Source organism: Lagopus muta, chromosome 5 (genome assembly GCF_023343835.1).
Source record: "Lagopus muta isolate bLagMut1 chromosome 5, bLagMut1 primary, whole genome shotgun sequence".
NCBI lineage: Eukaryota > Metazoa > Chordata > Aves > Galliformes > Phasianidae > Lagopus > Lagopus muta.
In genome coordinates, this window is record NC_064437.1 from 52,381,883 (window position 1) to 52,403,549 (window position 21,667).

Here is a 21,667-nt window from a genome sequence, read left to right on the forward strand (position 1 = left end):
TAATTAAGGAATAAATATTTAGCCATGCCCTTCAAATTGCAATGTTTTTCCTTTAGTACATTTATTTGTACGCCGCCTCTGTATATAATTCATATAGCCCAGGTTTTGCACTTTCTCCTAACTTTCTGGAAGACAATACAGCCAGGAATGAGAGTGACATTTCAGGAAGCATACTGCATACCTTAACCATGAAAAAGCTATTTTTTAACAAATTCTAAAAAAAAATAAAAGAAAAATGAATCCCATCATTTAAATTGATTCTTTTGAGCTTTTTATCTGACTAGATATGTTACTTTCTGATTATACAAATAACAGTAGGCATCTAACAAGCAATCAAACGTAACATTGCGGCAAATATTTCTTCATAAGTTTGCAGCAATACAGAGGTAATCTATTACCTTCTAATAATTGAGATTAGTTTTCACTAAAATCCATAATTATCTCACCAATATATTCAAAACTGAGATTTAATTTAAAAAAATGACACACAAACAAACAAGCAAAGCTCTATAAGTATGTTTTTTAACTGTGAAAGATGCTTACGATCAAAACAAATTACTTGCATCCAGGAGGTTGTTGCAGTTTGTTTTGTGTGTATGTTTTAAGGCTGTCTTTTACTTGTGCCCATATATCATCAAATCAGACTAAATTTCTAGCTTGGATGCTTCACTAACTAAGAACTCTTTCTCTTTTATACTGAAACAACCAGTTATTCTTCTTCGGACTTCAGGAAAAAAGAAGTAAGCTGCAGGGGAAAAAGACAAAATCTACATGGAATGGAATGGAATATTTTGAAAAAAAGACCAGATGCTTCATTGGCGACATTCAGCAGTTAATATTCATTTCTGTATGAAGTACATCAGTCACTGACTTAAATAGTTACATCAGTTTGACATTTATGACACTGCAGCATTAAAAAGACAAGTTTTGATGCTCAACTCACTACTCCACATAATCACAATGACCCAAACAGCACCAGATTTGACAGCTTTCCCCCCTGTCTCATGTGTTACCAGGCCTCTCTAAGTGGATTTTCAAGTTGATAAACCCAGCTGTCTCTTATGATTACTTATTTTTCTTTATTTCACTGTTGTTTCATGTCTGAAATTTCTCCATGCATTTCTCTAGCAGATTGAGTCAAATGACAAAGATTGTGATTTAGGTACCTGGGGTGTCCACAGAAACAACATTTATTTTGTGCTGTTTTCCCTTCATTAGTTCATTAGATATTATTGATGTTTCGTGTCTATTCCGTTGCCAGTTATGACTGAGAACATTCATTTAATCCAAAAGCTGTTCTTTAGATTAAACACCCTTGGATATCCTTGGGATAGTTCTCTGCAAGTACCTTTGGTTGACAGATTGTATTTCAGCATAGATTTTTGTCGATCGCTTTTTCACCTGGATCTATGCTTTTCAAATTGAAGTTCAGAAGAGGAAAGTTTGTTTGAGAGAGAAAGCACATGGATCACACTGAGCAGTATGTTGTATATGAACTGAACACATAATGGAGGTTTTGTCCTTCTGAGGTTTGGACTTTAAACAAAATCAGCATGAGATTAATAGACTTACTGTGTGAGTGCAATAAACCAAGAAGAATAGCTTAATAATACCTACCCAAAAATAAATAAAAATAAAAGGCTTTGGTTTTTAAGTTTTGGTTACTTCAGTGATTTTCAAGAGGATGCCAAGTTTTCTTCTAGCCTTCCCCTGTGAACCTCTTTGTCTAAGCCCCATCAACTGGCTGATGTGTCCGTGATATCTGGTATAGCACTTTCAGTCAGAGAGAGCATGTCCTCACCAGTTCTCCAGCTGAATGTAAAGCAGTTCCACATGGTTCGAGGTAATGGGGAGAAAGAATAAAAAGGTAAGAATTAAATAAGGAAAATTTCTGAAATTGTAACAATATTCTGAAGGAATATGTGGCATAATGGATAGGTAATGGTTTCTTTCCTCTCTCTGAACTACCCATTTTATTAGTTTAATGCAGTGCTTTTTCGACATTTTTTTTAAAACTTAGTGAGAAACTTCTATGAAAATTCTCACCATTAGAAAGTGAGGAGCTAGAGAGTCATTAGAGGCCAGCATCTCTTCCCAACAATTTGCAACCAGTTCCTGGAGCCATTTTCAACAATTTTTGTAGTAATGTCTGCTGCAGAGTACATAACAGAGACAAAAAAAAAAGTACAAAAGTTAACACTGACAAACCTATAGATCAATCTTCATTAATCAGCAGCACAAATGGGCAAAATTCTAATTGCCATCATCACTAATTTGCAAAATATTAGGGCTCTTGGAATCTATTCTTACAATATGCTATTGTAAATGATGTGCGTCACAAAGAGCAAAAGAATCATTTGGCACTGACTGAGGAAACTGATTCCCAGTTGACAGGGGTGTGGATGTATGCCCCTTCTGTGCATGAAAATATCCTGAAGAGTGGCACATACGTAGGAGGAAGCTGAGGTAGACATACAATAAAGAATTTTATTGCAACGGTTGAACATTGTGGTTAAACTGTAGTGTAATTGTATGTAATTTTGTTTAAGAGCTTGGTCTCTGGTGTCCTGTGAATACGTGAGAGTCTCAGTTCTCATCTGAACAACAGTGCCTTGTGCAAGTCTGTCTGGGGTGAAGTTTGAAATTCTGAAAGCACTGAGAAAGACTGAGTTAATTACTGCAATCATAGGACAAAATTTTGAAAGACGTGTTGAAGTATCATAACCTTAGACTCATCATCATGACTCTGATTAGTTCTGATTATCATAGAATGGCTTGGGTGGGAGAGGATCTTAAGGTTTTCTAGTTGAACACTCCTGTCATGTGCAGGGTTGCCACCCACTAGATCCCATCTCTGCATGTCCCTGCAATGTCCCAATATCCCTGTATTCCTTCCAGGCCACCCATCCCTGCTTCCACTACTTTAGGTCTGAAAAGACAGGGTGAATCAAATCCATAACAGCTGACATAGAACTGCAGGAACTGGCTTTCTGCCTATGATAATCTTCAATTCTGATGAAAAAAAATATACATATATAACCTTTACTGTGAATCAACACAGATTAGATTTTATTCCCTGGGATAAGATGTAATAAATCTCAAAGGATACCTATTCTGTTCTGGAGGGCTTGCTGGGTAATATAAGAAACTTGCTTTTACATTTCAAATCTTTCTTTTTATTTTTATGGGAACCATAACACAGCTATGGTAATGCAAAAATGCCACTTCCTCAGAGAGAGAAAGAACTGAGAAAAAGTAAATTGTCAGGCAAGATGCTGTTTCTGGCAATTATCCCTCACTGGGGAACTTTGCAGTTCCTTTTTTCACCTAACAATAAGTTACAAGGTTAATTTGGTTGTTAGGATAGAAATGCTGCTTTCTGCCTGGGTATCCAATGTGCCTTCTTTTCCCTGATGGGACTTTAGTTGATGTCTCCTTTTCTTGGATTTTGTTTTCTTTTGAATTCTATGTTTGCAGCAAAAGAGAGCGTGAGTAATGCACTGAAAGGGAATTACAGTATTTTATGAATCATTAAATGGGAATGGCAGATATGGAGGTTTATTTTCTGAGATAGCAAATGCCTCAGACAATAAATATTTATGATTAGATTAAGTTGCAACAAATCAAGAAAAAAACAGTTGAAATGACCTTCTGTCCATTTCTTGTAAGTGAAGATACCTTGTCTTGGTTTAGCCTGCATGTTCTTCCTGAACATATGAGTGAGGAAAACACAAGTACCTTAGAAGAGTCACAGGTCACAAAAGTAATTGGATGAAGCCAAAGTCGTGCTTTGTTTCACAACCATATTGACTTGGAACATCAGATCTGAGCTAAGGAGAATAGCTTTTGCTCACCTACAACTCTCTCTACGCACTCTTGAGAGCACTGTTGAGGATCATTGCATAACTATTTCATTTCTGAATGCTCATTTGACTGGTCATTGTAAACTAAGACATCAATTTTGGCTCAGGAAAAAAAACCTTCACTGTGGATGCATTGTAAGTACAGTAAGATTAAATTTTATGATCAATTTAATGAAGATGTTTTTAAAGCATACCTTTTCTATGATGACATAAAGAAAAACTTTCAAAAATCAAATACAACCAAAAATTGGTATAGAATTTACAAATCTATATGACTTAAATAAAACAGGATTTGTTCATAGTATTATTTAATTCTCACAACCTTAGTAGAATAAAAAACAAAAACCCTGACATGCATGCACGTGGTTCTCCATTTGGTGCTTTCTGCACTGGTTATTCAGTCTGTTATTCTGTAGTTAGAACTGATCATTCAAATTCTTTTCTTACAACTTCTGCTAATACTCCTTTAATGATCACTCTGTGAAAAACCCAGGTGGGTAATTTGAATAAGAGGAATGGCAAAGAGTGCAAAGTTAATGGTGAAAAAGCTACAAAGAAAAATAGGATTTTGCACAAGAAAGAATAATATAAAGAGATTCTGCAGCAGATCCAGTGCTAATAAAAACGTGCCACCTGAAAGGGGGTCCCAATGGCATCTTTTCTGAGTATTAAGAACAGGCCATGGTATCCGGAATTTTGTTGCCAGATATCAGAGAGTGGGAGGTAGAAAAACATGAGGTTTACTCTCCTTCAACTTTGCTACATGAGGAATTTGACAATGAAAAGACAAATTATTCCTAAATACCCACAAAGTCTAGATCACTGTGCAATTATCTCTGACACTTCCAAATATCTCCTGAAATACAAATTTTCTCTTTTAGATTTGATTGATGACTCAAGCCCAAATTAACCTTCTGATTAAGCATCAAACCAGATGATGCACTCAGCAATTTGTTTAGCTTTTTATTAATTGAAACCCACCCAGACTGCAAATGAAACAAAGATTATAGGATGCAAAAACTTCCACTAATAGAAAATTATGAAGGCCCAAAAATGATTTTTGAATGATAGTTATGAAGAATCTGAATGAACTTTCATGTCAGAGTTTTGGATCTGGTTTTCTATGCCCTGTAAATTAAATTGTCTGAACTACCCTTATTCATCTGAACTATGTTTCCTAAATGAAATGTATCATTGGCACACTGGTACCAAGAACAAAATCTGCTCTTCAGTCTCTCCCTATAATCCATTATTATTACTGTTCTGCTATATTTTTAGTATGCAACAAAATTAGTAAGGAAGTTTAAGAATGCATACAATGAAGTGACAACCATGCTTGAGCAATTTGGAGGCAGTTGGAAAGCAACAATCTCATTTGCAGGCTCATCATTACCTCCATCCTTAAGTCAGAACTTCACTAAGGACACGATTGAGAGAGGGAGCAGTGAGATGGGAGTGCTCTCATCTCCCACTGGCATCTTCCAGTTGAGAGCTCTGCTCATTGGGATCAGGTTGACAAATAAACTTACATGATTTGGAAATGTTGTCAGTGGGGAGAACAAGTAGTTCAATGAGATTAATAAATATTTCACGCTGTCATTTAGAGCTAAGCATGAAAGATGTTGATTGTGCTGATACTAGTTTTCAGTCTCATAATGATTAATTATATACACAACTTACTGGAGTTGCTAATAGCATGTTTATAGTAAATGCTGATTTTTCAGGATTGCCACCTGAAATTTAGGTTTAGAACAACTTTCAATAACTTTAATAGCAGTTTTGAGGAAGAAGCAAATAAAGGATCAAGAGATTTAAGTTTCCCTTCTCCTACTCACTGAGAAGGCTGCTAGGTTGGTTAAGTAGGATTTGCCTTTGGTGAAGCCGTACTGTTTCTCCTATGTCACCTCCTTGCCTTCTATGTGCCTTACCATATCTTCTAGGAGGATCTGTTCCATGGTCTTACCCAGCAGAGAGGTGAGACAGACAGGTTGATAGTTCCCTTTTTAACCTTTTTAAAAGTGGGTATGATGTTACCTTTCTTCCAGTCACCAGGGACTTCACCTGACTGCCACTTTTCAAATATCATAGAGAGTGGCTTTTCGACTATGCCATCCAGTACCCTTAGGATCTGGGATACATCTCATTGGACCCATAGACTTGTAGATGTTCAGGTTCCTCAGATGGTCACGAACCTGATCTTCACTTACAGTGGGAGGGACACTGCATCCTCAGTCCCCTCCTACCAAACCAAATGTTTGAGAGCTGTGTGCTAAGCAGTTATCAGGGAAGACTGGGGCAAAAAATTTGCTAAGCACCTCAGCCTTTTCCTTGTCTGTTGTTACCAGCCTGCCTGGGTCACTCACTTGGGGGGGTATGCCCTCCTGGACTTTCCATTTCTGGTTGAGATAACCGTAGAAGCCTTTCTTGTTCTTTTTGGCACCCCTAGGTTACCTCAGAAAACCTCAGAACGTTTCTTTTGTCTGTTACATTAACTAACTTAAAAAAAAAAAAATGCTGTACATATAATTAAAGTGAATAAAAAGTTTTAAAAGTGATTGTTACAGGAACAATTCCTGGATCTCCCCTCTAATAGAATAGCAGCCATTAATATATCTACATGCTGAACTCTGTCTCTGCTAAGTCATATACCAAGCCAGGAAATATTTGTTAAATTCCCTTACATTTACTCGTCTATATATTCTTGATTGAAGTGTCCCATGTTCTAAAATAGAAATAATTAATGAACCTGTTAGTTCCTCTGACCTTAATAATGTGTAACCAGAATTAATTATCACACTGAAGCATTTGGTGTAACTTGTCATTAAGTGATTATTGCAGAGCAAGAATGCAAAATCTCAGTGAATTAATCAGTGACCTATATTTTCTGGAGCTTCTGCTTAAATTTAGCCTTGGTCAGAATGACGAAAGATCTGTCCAATTGCATTCTTGTTAAATGTTCTCAACTGAATAAGTCTGGTTACTGTCATTCAGTGAATAAAGGAGTACTTTCTTCACAATGCTGTCACACATGGATTGGTATATTGATGGGGACTTTTAATTCACTCAGCTGTGCTCACACCACCATCACTCCAAACCCCTCATAGGATGCAGGACCCCGCTCTCCCCAAAGTAGTGAGAGCTTTTCCACTGAATACACTGGCAGTGAGTTTGAAACATAAATTATTCACCTACTTTTACTTCAGAGGGCTCAGCAATGGAAAAATGTTTCTCTGGGAGCAAACCCATTTGAATACTGTGCTAGACACCAGTAATTCAGCAGTTTAGAATCAATGGGTTGCAGCAATTTACTTGTACCATTCTGAATGCCCAGGAGGATGGAAAAAGTGATAACCTCATGGTAAGTGACGGTTTCCATCAACAAAAAAAAGGTTATGGTTATTTTGCGAGAGAAGTTTTTCCTCACCCATATTTAAATTTACAACTTTGACATGAAAATAAGTTTTGTCAGAAAGAACAGGAAGATATTTTACAAAACACTGCACCAGAATAGTATTAATATTACAAAGCTATATAGAATCATAGAATGGTTTGGGTTGGAAGGGACCATTAAGATCATCTTGTTCCAACCCCCTGGCATGCTCTCCCACAGGAAATATGAAAACCAAGATTCCATCACTGATAATGAAGTACACGTTGAAAACCAAACTGTAACATTTAAGTCAAGATAACCACTAATTTGTATCAAAAATTCTGAGAAAAGAATAAAAAGATATAGGAAGAATTAAACAGGTTGAGGCAGGCTATGTAAAGTGGAGACTACACAGCTTTATCTTAGAGATAAAATATATATTGCTTGGTTTTGACTTATCAAAACTGCGGAGTTGCAGAAAAAGAAAGGGCAAACATACAGGATAGATTTACATACAGACATCGTTGTGTTACATTATTTTTAATAGACAGCCTAGATGCATGTGATCAAGAATAAAATGGTGAGGGCTAAGCAGAGAGGTTAAAGGTAAATATCAGAGATGCAAGAGAAGTGATTTTTCTGCATGTTTTAATTTTTGACTTTGAAGCTAGAAGGCATGTGAGGTGGGACTCATCTGACAAAGAGGAACAAGACCATTTTTTTCCAATAGATTTCCTAATTAAAGGGCTTTAAACCACTTTTGTGGAGAGATGGTGATCGAAATCTAAAGAGAAACGAGAGATAAAAGGCAACCCAGGGAATAGACCAAAGGGGGAGGCTGTCACTAAGAGAGAATCCTGGGTGAGGGCCAAGGAAGATTCCTACAGGGATGCTGCAGCAGGAAGATTGAGAAAAATGAGGCTGCTGAACAGAGCAGGGAACCTAGTGACAAAGGTTAGAGAAAAGGCTGAATTTCTCAGTGCCTTCTTTGTCTCAGTCTTTATTAACGAAGATGTCCCTCAGACCTTCCACAGCTCTAACAAGCCTGAAGCAAAGTCCAGAGGATGAATTATATTCACAGTAAGTGAAAATTGAGTTGCAGACCCCCTCAAACAAACAGCGCATGACACAGATCTACAGGTCTGTGTAGGATCCATCCAGGGGTGTTGAGGGAGATGGCTGCCACCATAACTGAGTGGCTTTCTGTTGTCTTTGAGAGGTTGTGGCCATCTGGGAGATCCCTCTCATGCTATAGAAGGGCAAGAAGGAGAATCCAGAAAACCTCCAGCTTGCTATTACTTGTTCATTGTTGCCAAGCAAAAAGTTTATTTAAAATTTAATCAAAATAATTTTGCTTTTTTTTTAAATAATGGAGTTGAAATTAACTCAAAATTTTCTTTTTAATAGACAACAGATGAAAAACCTGTCACCAATTCAATTTTTAATTTCAGTAAAACATTTCAATATTTTTCATACTAATGCAGAGTAAACATCCTGTGTTCATAGTCACAAGTACAATATTTATACATCTTGCATACTATTGTACTAATTGTTCAAAATAGTCAAACTACAAACTACAGATACTGAAAAGAAATCCTATAAAATGAAACAGTTGAGAAAGATGTTTGTCCCATCAGACTACAGTTTACATAAAATAGATTTGGACTTTTTTCCCAGCCAGTCTGTTTCCTATTTTACTCCATACATGTGCTTTGTTGAAACAGCTGTATCTTTCAAGCACAATATGAACATCACAAATAATATTTATACAGCAATTTTCAGCTACTGTATAAACAGAAATAATCACTCTCTTATTTGCCTTTTTCTTTCTATATGAACGGCTCATTCTTTATTCTTAAAAGATGCAGTGACACTATGAAGTCCATAAGAGTGAAAGTTTAGATAATTAATTATGGAAGTTATAAAGTTTCTTACTTTCAATTATTAGTCTTGCAAGTAAACATATAAGAAGCCTCTCTTTCTTGTAATGAAAGTCATAAACCTTTTGTACTAGAACATAATTGCAAAAATAATGGCACCATCTACCACTGGAGTACCTGGATCATAAGAGCAGCTGAGCTGCATCAGACTGAAGCTCTACCTCACACACCATCTTATCTTCAGTGGTGGTCACAAGGAGACGCTGAGGACGTGGTGCAAGTGCAGAGTGATGATTCTTTTTGTACATGTTGCCAACTATCATTTATCTATGTTTAGAGGTTTTTTGAGTTTGAAGTTGCATCAGTAGTATTCTTTTATAACTGTGTTAATTATCTTTTGAACCCATTAACAACTTTGCATTTACTAAGGAGGGTAACAATAAGTTCCAATTTTAAGTTTTGTATCATGAGAAACAGTCTTCCTTTGCCCATTTCAGATCTATTGCTTATCAGCTTGTAGTTTCTCAAATGTATCAACCCTTAGTCAGGACTTTCTCAAATTCCTTTTTTATATAAGCACAAATCAACTGAACACAGTGCAATGGAAGAAAAAGACCATCAAGGATTTCTAAACTGATAGGAACGATGTCTAGTTCAGAAGGACCCCTAAATGCAAGTGGCCAGAGGCTCTCAGAGGAAGGAGACCTATGTGCTGGCCCTGTCTTGCATTATTTTCTGGATATCTGCTTTCTCTAGGCAGTGTGAGAGAGTGCTAAATGATATGGATGTTTGATTTGACCTAACGCAGCTGCTGTCATGTTCCTATACTTAAAGATAACCTGAAAGTGAATGCAGCCGGTCTCCAGTTCTATGAAATGTGACAGTAAATTGTAGAGGCAGCTATAACTTCAAGTAAAAGCATGCTGTGGGACTGATAGTTATATTTGCTTAAAGTCTGCAAATATGATACACTTAGAGATGTCTGATCCTTTTTGCATCTATCCATCTCAGGCCTAATTCCACAGTCTCCCATTGTACTCTAACTTCTCCCAGGAACACGATGCTTTCACAGTTGTAGGAAAAGAATTTACTGTTGGGTTGGTGCCACATGGTGCTTGGAAAGATCCAGTTCTTAAACATCTGTTCTTTTAAAGTAATATTGGGCACATTTGTAGCTTAATGAGTATGATACAGCTGAAACTTGAGAGCGCATCCTGCAGACAGGTGCTAGAACTCACAATCCTTTAGGTTTCAAATCCTCATTAGAATAGGTGGAAACTATCTTAATAGGCTGGAAAGATACCCATGAGAGAAGATAGGTAATTAAAACTTGTGACCTTAATCCTGATTTATAACTATGCATATCAAAGACTTATATAAATATTAATTAAATCTCAGAAAACCTAATGAACATAATTATATCTGTTGTACAGATGGATGGAAGCTGTGTGCTCTAAGTAGGATGTATGTTACAACTCCCAGCTGTTGCTTTTAATTTCAATGAAACTATAAAATCTTATTAAAAAAACCTAAGTCCAAGTCTGTCCTAGTGTATATATATATTTAGTTTTCTTAATCAAAGGGTTACATGACAGTTCAGGGCTCGTTTTACTGAAACGTAGCAGGAAGATGCATTTATGACTTATTTTCAGAGGAAGGTAACTTACTACATTATAATTAAATCAGTTCTCCCGCTTATGGGTAGAGAAAGGGATTAGATTCTAGGAGGGATTTATAATATCCCTGTTAATGATGTGTGTGATATGTCACTTGTGTACACATCTATTTATTTGTGTAAACATTCATTTACTTGATTCAGCGCTTCTGTAGGCAAACATATGGCTCATCATGCGTACTTACAGTCCTGTTTGACTTAATGAATTCACACAGATTTGATTCTCTCTGAACAAATAACTTGTGTGATGTGTCTAAGGAATGGCACATCTGCAATTGAGATTTGAAAATCACAGAACAGGATGCAATGTTTCACCAGGAGTGCAGCTCAGGGACTCGGTCCAAAACCCAATGAAAGTGTCAGACATAGAAATACATCTTTATAAACTTCCTTTCATGACTTTTTTTCCCCCAATTTGAATAAATATTTCTGTTATCTGATGGAGAAACATGCAGCCTTTCTCAAATGATTTCAGCAATTGCTGTGCAAATATACTATCCCTTGTAGCTGCTTATCAGCAGCACACAAGTGCTGGCTACAGTATTATAATTTCACTGACAAGCATCTACTCCAGGCCACTGTAATGTATTTAAACAAAGCATTTTTAAAACGCAGGGAACAAAACCTACCTCTGTTAAGTGCTCTATACACACATTTTGAATTTGATTCTTCAGTTTTACTGGAAAATGTTATTCCAAATAAACATTAAAAATATGCAGCCCCAGAACTGCTTCTCTTGATATTTTAGACCAATGAAGAAATTCAGGAGTAAAGATCTCTTTTTCATGTTATTCTGTACAAAACATTGTTGCTCTGTTCGTGTAATGCACTGCTACTTGTGGCTGAGTCTCTACAAGATATAGCCACGCACAGAGACACAAATACCTGTAGATGGGCATCACACGCTGGTGAGGAACATACCAAGAAAGCACCTGCACCCTTAACAGCCTTTTAAAATAATGTCAGCTATCCGGTACATTGATGTTACGCAATGGGGTGAGAAAGGAGAGAATTATAAAAACCACTTAATGAGTTGTCCTTTTGTTGGACTTCGAAGAGTTATATTATTTCCTATTAAATGCATAATCGTGGTGATGTGCTTTTATCCCAAGTACGTAACAGGCCAGTACAGTTAAGGAAAGGAGCCAAGGTACAGCAGTGTGTCCCCATTAACGGGCAGTGCAGAAACAAAGGCAGCAGGTCTCAAGGAGCACACCTGCCCTGCAGTTTAAAAGTATCTCACGGACCAGATAATGCCCAGATTGGTAGCCTGGTGTGTTTCATAGTTCGGTCACAGAATGGAAAAGTTTGGTAAGAATGGAAAAGACTTCCAAGATAATTCAGTCAACCACCAAAGTTGTCCACTAGCCTCGTCCCTCAGTACCACATCTATCTTTTTCTTGAACACCTCCATGAACTGTGACACTGCCACATCTCCGGCAGTTTGTGCCAGTGTCTCATCACTCTTTCGGTGAAGTTTTCCTCAGTATCCAATGCGATAGAGCATCACGCTCTTATCTATGAAGAATATCTAGACATTTGCCTTAAAAATCTAGAAAGAAAGAAACAATCTAATGGAAATTCTGCTTCTCCATCTGTATTAAATTTACCATGCACAAGATTAGACCATGGTCTTTTCAAGGAGGAAGATTAGAAGAGAAACTCCTCTGCAAGATAGCTGCTCCCATAACAGAAGTATTGCTCTGAGTGCTGAGGAGAGCTAAGAACATTTTTCCTGTCTCTGCTTCTTAATATAAATAAATATAAACATACATAGAGAAAAACAACAACAAGAGGAAGTAATAACAAAATGAAATGCTCCTACAAATTTTTCTTCCCCTGGGGAGGGACTGAATGTAAAAACAACATATGACAGATGTGGGGAGCCTGGATTCTTTCTTCCCCCAGTGTGGTTCTGAAAGTAGCTTCTAAAATTATGATCCCACACATTATATAGGAAACCATATAGAAAATAACAGGGCATGAAGAGTTTCCTGCATGTATAAATGCATTTCATTGCCAATTATGTACTGGATGGTTATACACAGATGCTGCAAGAATTTGGCCCCGAGACTGGTTGTTTGCCAGCTGTAACAACTGAAGGATTAGATCAGCTTCTGTACAGTGCCACGAAGTGAACAATGGCTGTTGTTATACCATGTCTTACAGATTCTTCCATGTGTTCATTTTTTAAAAATGATGAATGTAAATATTAAAGTGCTGTGATATTTTTAAACTTGGCTCTAGAATACTGGAGGGACTCTGTGGGAAAATCACTTGTCCCTGGCTGTGTAACAATCACTTTCCACCAGTCAAAACTCTGGCTCCAATCTGCTTCTAATTAATCAGGAAGACAAGACAGGGTGAGCCTTGTACTAAGACAGTGTCATACATAGTGGACTCACTGTAAAGCATGCCAGACAAAAATGTGTTCAGTGCCCTAAAAGGAACATTCTAATTATCAGCTTAATGTTCAAGTTCAAAATTCTTTTGAAAAGACAGCATAGAATTAAAGCAGAGGAAATAATTTGAATGCACTGAAAACATGCATCAAAATACTCAGGCATAGGACAAAATGGAAAATTTAGACTTTTACAATCAAATAATGTTATTCTTCTAGAATCCTTGAGAATACAGAAAGATTAGAAAGGTTGAAAATCTAATTCCTTATTCAGAAACAGCTCTTTGACTATTCATGTTCAATAACTCTTAGAGCTGATAGAACTGAAATGGTTTTCTACAGCTTACAGAGTAAAAAAATGTGATGTTCCAAAAGATAATGAAAATAGAAAAATTTAAAAAAATAAAAAAATAGTTTATGAAAGCCAAACATACTTTTTGTGCAGCAGTACTCCTTTATTGCTGAATGGGGGCTCTCCTGCAAACCTTCTAACACAGATGTTTCCACTGAAGTGGTGGGAAGGACTTGTCTATCAGCAATGAGTAGAGGCAGATCATAATAGAGAAAAAATGATTTGCTTTAGAAAATGAGAGTAATGGAAGATACATGCTTGCTTTTATTTACTCTTGTTCCTTTTACTCCTACATGAGGAGCACTGCAGCGAGCATTCCATGTCATTGCTCTTTAGGATGCTGGAAATAGAACAGGAATTACTCCAGCAACAGAGCTCATAAGTGATAGTCAGGGAGCGTGCTTGAAAGGGAGATCTGTCTGCCTATTATTCTCTCTCTTGAAGAAGAACAGAACTATCCTATAATCTCTTAAAACTAATCCTTTTTCAAGCTCTTTCCAGAGAAAGATTTCTGATTTTATTGCAAATATGGATAGAATGCCAGAGTACTTCTTTTGTACTTAAACCAAAACAATGGTCTGTTACTTCTGTATGGATAAAATAGCAAAATAACACTGTTTAGCTTCTGTTCAGTATTCTGGGTGCAAAAATGGAGCTGAAGGTTCCACTGCAGGTTAGAATTGCGAAGGAAGGGAAGACCTCCAGGATGCTTTGTGTACCACTCACAGCTCAAAAATGCAGTTGGCTCTTACATATGAAGCAGTTCTAGCAAGTGGGTGGGCGCTGTGTGGAAGAAGTCTCCCAGGACTGAGATCTAACCTGATAATCTGGCTCCAAATGTACAAACACTAGCCACAGGAAATTTAATCCAGCAAGGGCCTTATGTTCTCCCCAGCCTTCCATCTATGCAGCACAAGGGAGCTGGGCCCTCTACCCTTTTCCTCCCTCTCCTCATAATCTGCTTCCTTGTCAGCAAAACCACAAAAAAAAAAAAAAAAAAAAAAAAAAAAAAAAAAAAAAAAAAAAAAAAAAAAAAAAAAAAAAGGATTTGCTAAGCATTTGTCTTACAAGATCTCTCATAAAAGAGACGAGCACACAAATAGCATGTCTTAATTAGAATACTTAGAATAATCCACTGTCTTTAAACTTTGGTTTGGTCTACAGTAACTTTCTTTGTTGCTGTCCTCTGTCCAAAATTAGTGTGTAATCAGTGTGCACGTTCTTTGGGGATAGAAATTTGTGTGAATCAACTGAGCAACACTGAGCAACAAGATTCTGTTCTGGTACAAAACATGTCAGTTTTGCTGTCTGTTATGTTTTATACACAACTCCTACCAAGATATTTATAAGGCTGATCCAAATCAGCATTTTTCTAAGTTTTAAGATCACAACTTCAACAGAATTGCATTAGCATCTGGTAGCCAGGCAATTGCATACACTGATATTGGCTATGAAATCCATATTAAATGGAATGCTTTTATTTATAATCTACATAATTTAATTAATTAGGGAATAGTAGTAACTTTAGGAACTTACAGAGATTAAAAACATTGCAAGCAAGTCAGGCATTTGCTAACCTTAATGGACAGATCTTGGTACTCTTTTTCCATTTGATCCCATCTTTTTTTCCATTTTTAGTGTACACAGATATCATGGAAAGGAGTTCACCCAAACACACAGACTGGGGTCATTCTTCTTTTTACTGACAGCTCCTTTCTCTCCTACAGACCTTCTGACCTCACAGGAACAATTATCTCCTCTCCCATGCTTAATAAGCATATTTCAGATTAGATAAAGATGTACCAACTCCGTTGACTCACTGTTTATAAGCGAAAACACAATTCATGTTAGTTGAAGCACATGCTGTATATTTTGACAACTCTAACTCATTTTAAAGCATTATTTATTTTAATACTCGTGGAGAACACTTTCTATTTTTATGAGAGAGGAAGGGAGAACAAGCATCTGTGTGGGTAGTCAGTTAGAATGTGAAAAGACAATATGAAGGAAGTAGCAATCCCATGGAACTAATCCTGTCAAATAACAGAAATAACACAGAGCTGAAATGCCATACAAGGTTTTTACTGTGTAAAACTTGCTGTGGTTTCTCCAGAAATCAAACTGAGCATCTGTGGCTTGAACTCTAGGTGTATGGACAGCCAACTCTCAAACAGCATTAACACACAGGGCAAGGGAAGGGCATTCAGGTTGGGAACCGGTGTTCAGGTTGGGTTGTAGTGGAGTTTTTTGTGGAGTTTTACTTTTTGGAGGGGGGAAGAAACAAGAGAGTGTCTTTTGAGTTTCAGGTTTATTAATTTCTCTTTTTAGTGAAGGGAACTAAATTCAGGAAAAACAGTATAATAATATAGAAGAATAGATTGAACATGGAAAAAATGGCATTTTATTCTTAGCTTTGTTCAACTTTTTTCTTGTTCCTCAGGGCACAGAAACTTAATCAGCTCAGCTCTGACTGCTTAGGTGTGCATCCCTAGACAGTAACAAATACAAGGCAAATTGAGATCGTTTATCCTTCCTGAACAGATATCATGCTGTGAAAAGTCTTTTCATCTACGTTAGCTGAACTCCTATGTAAACTAACTTTTTGATAACTAAGTGTACCAAGTTTGTTCCAGATCATCTTATGAATGTGCCGTCACAGATCAGCATTAAAACAAGCTTCCACAAATCCTTGTAATTTACTTTATCTCTGAAATTTCTCAGTGGAATACTTCTATTGTTTATGTAAATAGAAAAGAGCCTCCATTGCTTATTTTCACACATTTGCTTAAAGAAGAACACAGTTACCTCAATAATTTCAGTTTAATCGCTGAAACTGAAAGACATCCTCTACAACACGCTGCTGTATTGAAAGCGGGAAGACCTACAGGAGATTCTAATAACATTTCTGAGCAAACATGCTAAGAAGTCATTAACAGGCAAAAAACAACACCTGTAATTATTCTGAAATTAAATAGTAATGAGCACTATCAATTGAAGTCACCATTTCACAGTGAACTAACAGTATGTACCCTTGGACACTGTACTTGCCTGCATAACCAACTGAAACACACTATCAATAACATTTTCAGTCTGCAGCTTGTTTTGCTCCTTTAGTTCAATTACTGCAGATGAAAAAAAAAAAATGGCATAATCCCTTCTTGTATGCTCACAAGTAATTGCTTGAATACTGATCTTGAGCTAGATTCCTTTGAGCACGTAGTAAGTGAACAGAAATTACATATTGTTACAGAGCACCCGTTGTGTACTAGCTCCAGCAGAGGTTGTATGGTGACTCCATGTGAAAAGCCTACAGACTAATGGAATGATTTCCTGTTACTGGTAAACTAAATGACATCACAAACACAACTGATATGCAAAGCCATCCAGATACTGGCTGTTTTGGAAAATTAGAGGTTGGGAGACTCTGCTGAACTTTCATGAATTATTATTTTTGGTAATGACAAGATACTAAGGAAAAACTGAGAGTCTAAATTATGTTTCAGAGATGCATGATCTTAATTACATGCTGCAATTAGATATTCTCACTTAAATACAAAAGAGAAAGCGAGTTAAGCCTACAGATGTGTAGATGTAGGGGGAAAGTATTCAGCTTTGCCTTAACATCCTATCACCTCTTGACACAGGGTAGCTGGGTTTCCCCTCTATCATGCACCTCTGCATCCTTGTTCATACTTCAGAAATTCTAAAGGCTAAATCCATTGAGATAATGTGAAATGTTACCAGTCAGAGTGGATCCAAGAAATAAAGTTATTTCATGTCTTTCAAGCTGCAATAGGCAGGCATGTGTGTCTCTCCTCTAGATACTCAAGTATATAATTTTCCATCAGTTATATGTGAATGATTACTCTAATGCTACTTCTCAGTGGCTGTTAAGGATGAGAAAATGCCTCGCAGCCTTAATTTCCTCAGTGAGTTCACTAGTAGGTTAATTGGCATTTGCAGACTAACAGTCATATAACAGTGGAACGTATATGATAGATTAAAAAAAAAATACACAATTATTCACTTTCATACAGGGTAAAGAGCAGGATTTGAGCACATAAGCAGGTTAAGCAGTATCTCCACCACTGTTAATAAAACAGGATAAGAGATAAAAAGTTTCGGAACCAGTGGGACATGTGGCACTGACTCATGTTGTTAATGCATTTGTGCACACAGTAATTAAAAGGTGATAAGAGAAGGTCTATGAGAGTTTCCATTGAGAACATTTCATGATAAGTGGTTCATTTTGGAAATAAATTCAGAAGAAGCCCTGCATACAAGTCTTTGGGGGCACTCAGAATGCTCTGCAGTATGGCTACTCCTTGTGCCAGTCTCTGCATAGGAGTGAAAATGGAGCTGAGCCCACATGTGGAAGAAAACTCGCACCACAGGCTGTCTCAGTTGTCTTTAGATGCAATTAGCAAGTGGAGCGCACTTGCTTAGTCTGGTCTTACAAAGTTACTATGAAAATCTTTTTCAGTACAGAAAGAAAGTATTCTACAACTCACACCTGGTTCGTGTTAGTCTCTGGATATGTAAATAGCCAGAATATCCAGACTGAAGAGCCCTACAGCTACTGTGTAGCTATAAAAGCAGGAGATCCCTAGTATCAGTGTTGATAAGTACTTTGCTGTACCGCTGTAGATGTTCTGTGAATTACTGCAGTGCTGTACATCATGTTTTCATGCCAACTGGTTACCATCATTTGTAACCTGAAAAGCAAGTCCTGAAGAAGTTAAAAAGGTCTCATCTTCCACTGAGGTCGGTTCAAATTTATCTTCTATTTATCAACACTAGATACAGGGAAAACCAGTAAATTCTGTTCGATTATGTAGGCTTCTGTCTGTCAGAAAGATTTAGTAACCTCTGCTTACTGCAGTCTTGTTTCAGGCCTTAAATTTAAGAAGTTTAAGCAAGAGCTTGCCCAGTCACATTAACGTACTCCTTCCACATAGGTTAATTTCTTGGCAGCTTGAGAGCCTGGTGAAACATTAATTGAAGTCAAACAAAGCTTCTCATTAGCCGAATCACAAACTCAATCAAGCACTTTGTCTGCAAATAATGTGGAGCTAGACGTAATCAGTCCTATTTTTCCTTATATTACTACTTACCCCATTTCCTCTGAGTACAGCTAACTTTTGAATGACTTGTAAGAGAAATAATTTTTGAAAAACTTAGTATATAAGTAAGATTCTTGACATTTTTCTTTAGTGTTATTGAGCTCAATAGTTTTCAGTAAAGATGATCTGTACTGGCTCAGTAAGTGCACTGAGTTATGTACATTAGAATTATTTAAGTAGGATACAGTGAACACCCTGTAAAAATTACTTGATCGTTAACTCTAAATTGAGCTGCAAAGAGAGATCTAAGCCCTCTTGCCATCATGCATCAAAAACATTCACAGAAGCAAATAAGAGAGACATGATCAAAACCTTTCCTCAGGCAGACCTTGTTGCAAATCCACTCCTTCTCAACACCTTGGCTCCCTAGGTAACTTACTGGACACATTATTTCTCCTCACCCCAGAAGAGATAATTTTCCCCACCCACCAGAAGAGATAATTTCTGCACTCAATGGAAGGTGAGAAGAGTATTGTCTTTGGTAGCTAACTGGTATTGGAAATCTTCATTCATGAAGCACTGGATGAAGAATGCCCTGTGCCTGATTTGGCACAGAAGGAAGGGGAGAGTGTATCAGATTCAAAACAATAAACCTCTGCCACACCAACAGACAGGCACCAAAGAGCTGAATCAGTCCAATGTCCCTTACCCATTCTTTAACACCAATCTGTCCTCAGCTGCAATGGGCAGCTACACCTACAATGACATCTACAGAAATAAAAAAATAAAATAAAATAAAAATTTTTAAAAACAACAACAAAAAACAATGCTGTTTTGTTTCCCAAGAAAAGGAAATTTTAATTTCTGCTTTCAAGCACAAGAACCTCCCCCCCCCCCCCCCCCCCCCCCCCCCCCCCCACGCCAAATTAAATTCACAGCAGTCTCTCAGTATAGCAAAGGACAATGCACCATTCTTTGCTTCTATTAGGGCTGTTTGTAGCATGGGCTCCAGCACAGATGAGCAGCATGGGTGGGAGCTGTGTCAGTGCTGGCAGGGCAGCTCTTCTGCTGACTGACAAGCTATGGTATGGGCAGCCCACTTAATGAATGGGATCCATCACATACAACTCTCGCTTTTTAGTTCGCTTTGGTTTGTGTCAATTAAAACATTAAGAAAATATTAAGGGATCATGCATTCCAAATCAAGGTTGAAATAGGACAAAAATATTACCTCCTTCTGAAGCTTGTCATTTATAAGAAATAATACATGATCTACTAACCAAGCAGCATAACCAAGACCATAAATCAGCAAGATTGAAATCCCCACAGCATCATCTTTCTCTCAGCCTTTCCCCAAGACTCACAGAGCTTCTGGGTCCCTGCCAGAGAAGTAGCACAAAGCACTGCATCACAAATAAATAAAAATACAGCTATCCCATCTAAAAGTTCAGATATATTTTCTCTTCTTCAAAGCACCATGCCCTTGGTTCAACCATATACTTTGGTTCAACATTTCTTAATCTCTTTTTTTCCTGCATTCTCCCTCTTCACTTTACACAGCTAGAGGGTGGCCATAGGTATAGGATTATTACACATTGGAGCTCTGAAAATTAGCTCAGTCTGGATCTCTTTCACATGAACACCTACACACACCCACAAAGTTGGAGCAGGAATACAATGTCTGCACACAATAGCTGCTAAACAATCAGATTTTTCCTTTCATATCTTTCCACAAGCCTTTCCTGGATGTTAGCCAGAAGGTTTCAAGACCTGCTTGCAGCCAAACAGGTATTCCCAAATGCATTTGATTGCAGCCATATGGGCATTCCCAAATAGAAAAAATAGAGAGGGAAAAAGAAAAATAATAAAAGAATGCTATCTTTTATTCTAGGGGCTAATTTTCAGAAACCTTCAATTAATGAGAATATATATCAGGAAAAGAAAAAAAAAAACATATATATATATATATATATATATATATATAAGAATATATAAGATATAAGGATAAGAAAGAACATATTAAATCCATAGAATTTGAAGAGGTGAAGAAGCTAAATGTAAGAGTTTTATCTCTTAGGTCTACAATTCCATTATCAACACTAGATTCTGGTTTTATGAATAAACAAAACCAACAAGTTTGCATTTAACTTGCCTCACCTGGCAATAGACTCAAACAGACCCAGTTCTCTCATAGGCAAGATTTTAGGAGAACCGTGTGCATACAGGCAGCAGATGAATATTAAATGCACTGTTACTGCTTATCATTGCGCAAAGCATTTAAGCATAGGGATCAACATTCAATCCCCTACTTAAAGGCCTACAGTACACCACATAAAGATTTTTGGTCTTTGGAAAGTCACTGTTAAAGATATAGACCTTAAACATATCCCAACATTGAGAAAAGAAGTACAATTGCACTATCAAAACCAGGATTATTGAAAAGCCTTTCCAAATCAAACATCTTACTTGATGAAGGGTCCCAACACGATCCCATAAACAGCTGAAATCCCCATGTCAGAGGAGGGCATGGCATTGCAAACCTTCATCCAGTCATTTATTCCCTATGCACCAGCTGTGATTATTCTGAGAAGGATTGAATTCACATGGCACTGAATGGTTCTCTGTCCTATAGAGAAGTCTGTGGGCTATCTGAAGCAATACAATTATAGTTATTGCAACGAGGAAATAGCTTTGTGGGTTTTTACACACAACTGAGTTTTAACTATAAAATATTCATTTTATTTTTTTGTTACTGATGAAGAAAACCAGATCAGCTTTTCAGATGCCTGTCTTAAATCAAAACCCAACTGCTGTTGTTTTAAAGTTCAATTTTCATCCCTTTAAAAAATCCAAGGTGGAAGCCCACAGGCTTCACCAGCAGGATGCAGAAGGTGCAGGATTGGTCAGATACTCTCAGCTTCAGTTTTATGCAGAAATTCATGCTGACTTTTTAAATATATATTACATTCCAAGGTCTTTTAAAAGATTGTTCCGATTTTTCTTGCTTATATTTTTCTCCGAGGTCCAAAATCCCATGGGTAATCACTGATGTTGCCTATTCAA

The 21,667-nt window shown here is 37.2% G+C and overlaps 1 long non-coding RNA gene across 1 annotated transcript; it reads right to left on the reverse strand.

Moving 5' to 3' along the window:
- Positions 1 to 639: 639 nt before the first annotated feature.
- On the reverse strand, positions 640 to 21,181 carry LOC125693754 (uncharacterized). The gene is made up of 3 exons (XR_007377239.1): positions 21,071 to 21,181; positions 2,047 to 2,152; positions 640 to 1,812 (listed from the first exon to the last, which is right to left on the reverse strand). It is a non-coding gene; the product is annotated as an uncharacterized LOC125693754 (long non-coding RNA).
- Positions 21,182 to 21,667: the final 486 nt, after the last annotated feature.